Source organism: Magallana gigas, chromosome 10 (assembly GCF_963853765.1).
Source record: "Magallana gigas chromosome 10, xbMagGiga1.1, whole genome shotgun sequence".
Classification (NCBI taxonomy): domain Eukaryota; kingdom Metazoa; phylum Mollusca; class Bivalvia; order Ostreida; family Ostreidae; genus Magallana; species Magallana gigas.
This window is the reverse complement of record NC_088862.1, coordinates 11179594-11182524: the sequence shown is the minus strand read 5'-3', so window position 1 is coordinate 11182524 and position 2931 is coordinate 11179594. Positions and strand designations below refer to the sequence as shown.

At 34.4% G+C, this 2931-nt stretch overlaps 1 protein-coding gene across 3 annotated transcripts in view; it reads right to left on the bottom strand.

Annotated features, from left to right (window-relative positions):
• LOC117683709 (uncharacterized) overlaps positions 1-2931 on the bottom strand; it is a 165436-nt gene that overhangs the window by 153921 nt on the left and 8584 nt on the right. The window lies entirely within an intron of this gene.

Genomic DNA, 2931 nt, shown 5'->3' with positions numbered 1-2931 from the left:
CATGTCTTGTTTTAAGATGTACTTACTACATGTAGTTTCCGTAGATATGATAATTTGGAGGTTGTCCAAGATCGTACTTAAATTTTATACAGTATAGATCTGTACTAGGTATCTAAAGTGGTTAAGGAAGTAAAAGCGTCATTGTCCCTTTTTAAGCGCAAAAATGAAGATTTGTATTTTTAGGTTAAGGATGTTGTCTACGTTGTTTTTAAGTTCAATGTCATGAGAAAAATTTGTTGAAAATACAAAACATATATATAAAATTAATATGAAATTAATAAATTTTGGACATAGCATTCAATACTTTTTTGTTATTTAAATGGAAAAATGCTCACCCAGAAATGGACTTTAGCAAAACAGGAAATTCAGACTATTTTTCATATTTTGTTTTCTGCTCAAACAATTTTGACAAAACTATAACATAAACTTTTATATTTTATTGATTAGTCAATATAGTATTGTATATTGTTATTCGTTTTTTTTTATGTGTATACAAATTGAGTAATGCGCGTTAGCGCGTTAATAAACTTTGTATGTACACACCACAACAGTTATGAGACTATATCTTTTAAAAAATAACGACTGATGCTTATTTATTAAGGTCTTCCGTTGGAAACGGAAGACCTTATTGTTTTTGCTTTGTTTCTTTTCCTCTATTATTATTATTATTAATTTTTTTTTCTGTCACGTTTTCTCGAAAATGCTTCAGCCGATTTTCATGAAACTTTCAGATCTTATTTATGACAAAATTTGTAAGAAAATTACACGAGATTTTTGTGGTCGTCTCTTCCGGTACCGAGATATTAAAGATTTTATGTTTTTGCTTGTTCACGATTTTTCTCAAAAAGTATTCCAGATAGGACTTTCAAATTTTCAGAGAAGGTAGAGAGTGAACGTCCGCAGTGCCCTTCGCATATCCGAACGTCCGCCGTCACTTCCGGTCGTCACCGGAAGGAAATGAAAAACCTTAATTTTTCAATTTTTTGGATTTGAATTTTTTTTATTTTTTCATTCGATAGAGACGCTCTGAAAACTTCTGAATATGAAATTCGTTTTAAAATCGATCCACGCATTCTTGAGATTTTGGACTCCAAATTTCTGAAGCGAGGGTCTGCGTAGCTCAGTCGTTAGAGTGGTGGACTTGTGGCCAGGCGACCCGGGTTCAGTCCCTGAGTGCCGAATCTTTTTTCTTTCTTATTTGTGTTTTGATTAATGGTTTTATCTTTAAAATGATGGATTTGAATGTGTTCCGTTTTATTTTTGTCATAAATAAAAAAAAATAGCGGCTTTTTTCAGTACAAATATAGAGCTCTTTTCTGTCAGCAGCTCTCTAAATTCCGACGCTCGTCGCATCGCCGACATCAAAGACATGCCGCCGAAGTGCCCCTGCAGTTCGACCGCATTAGAGTTCGCTGGGTCGCTTTGCCGGCATCAAAGAAATGCCGCCATCTCAATGACTGTATGCACACAATATTTAGCAATGCACCCACGTTATTCTACTCGGCTTAAAAAGGAGGACTGCTTAGTATTTAATCCCATATATAGATACACACATGCATGTATACATGCGATTATTGACCTAGGTTTCTTATATATTGATTTCCTGAACATTATAAAACTATGTAATCTCTCTCTCTCTCTCTCTCTCTCTCTCTCTCTCTCTCTCTCTCTCTCTCTCTCTCTCTCTCTCTCTCTAAAGTACAAATGTTTTAGCATTTGAATAAGAACTAGTACAGGTAACATGGAGTAAAGTGGATAGAAGCTAAGTGAACATTGGCGTCCAAAAATTATACATATTTTATATCAAGTTACGGGATAATGTCTATGGATTCAAATAATTTTAAATGCACTGTTTAATGATTGTCTTCTTACTGATTGGAAGTCAACGCTAAAAAGTCATTTTTATTACAGATGGTGTACTTTTTCCTTTTTTGTGCATGTCTATATACTGATACAAATCTGTTGCCTGTCGGGATTAAGAAAAACCTCCGAAGTTTATACACGTAACTATACAAACGAACGGGTGACTGCGACAAGGTTTAAAAACTGACCACCCGTTTATGAGTGTTTGAGCCTAAGAATAAATAGATGTAAAAAAAAAAATCAATAGTTACATCTTTCAAACAACGCTTCTATATTGTTCTAACATATGTATTTTATTTAGAAATTGTGTAATATGTGATATTTAGAATTTAATATTCTACGTTTAATATAGAAGTCACCGACCGACCTCCCCCCCCTCCCAATTCATTAAATCATTTTGTTTTTCTGGCCCGATTTTACTTGATCTTTGATTTTGGGCCTTTAACTTCAACTAATTACCATTCTAGATTACTGTACTTATTACCAGACCAATTCGTTCATTAATAACAGAGTTATGAAGTTTTTGGCATTTGAGTTTCAATTGTCGTGTTTGACATGTACTATAAAAAAAATTCTAACTCCCAAGCCCTTCACTTAATCCTAATGAAAATTCGTGAAAATGAACCTCGGACCCCATTCTTATTGTCTGTGAAATATGCAGCGGATTGAACAATTAAGACGAAATTTCTGAGATTAAACAGCGCTTATTGCCTATACGTGGAAATTAAATTTACACAGTACACCCACCGATTCCCCCCCCCCCCTTCCCATTCACAAAATCATTTAGTTTTTCTGGCCCGATTTTACTGGATTTGTCATCTTGAACTTTATTTTCAACCTAGTTCAAGTCTAGATTACTGTACTAATGACCAGACCTTTTCGTTCATTTTTAAAAGAGATATGAATTTTGGGGCATTCGAGTTTCGATTGGCGTGCTTGACATGTACTGTAGAAAAAAAATTCGAACTCCCGAGCCCCTTACTCAATCCTAATGATATTTTGTGTAAATGTACCTCGGACCCCATTCGTATTGTCTGCCAAATATGCAGCGGATTGAACAATTAAAAA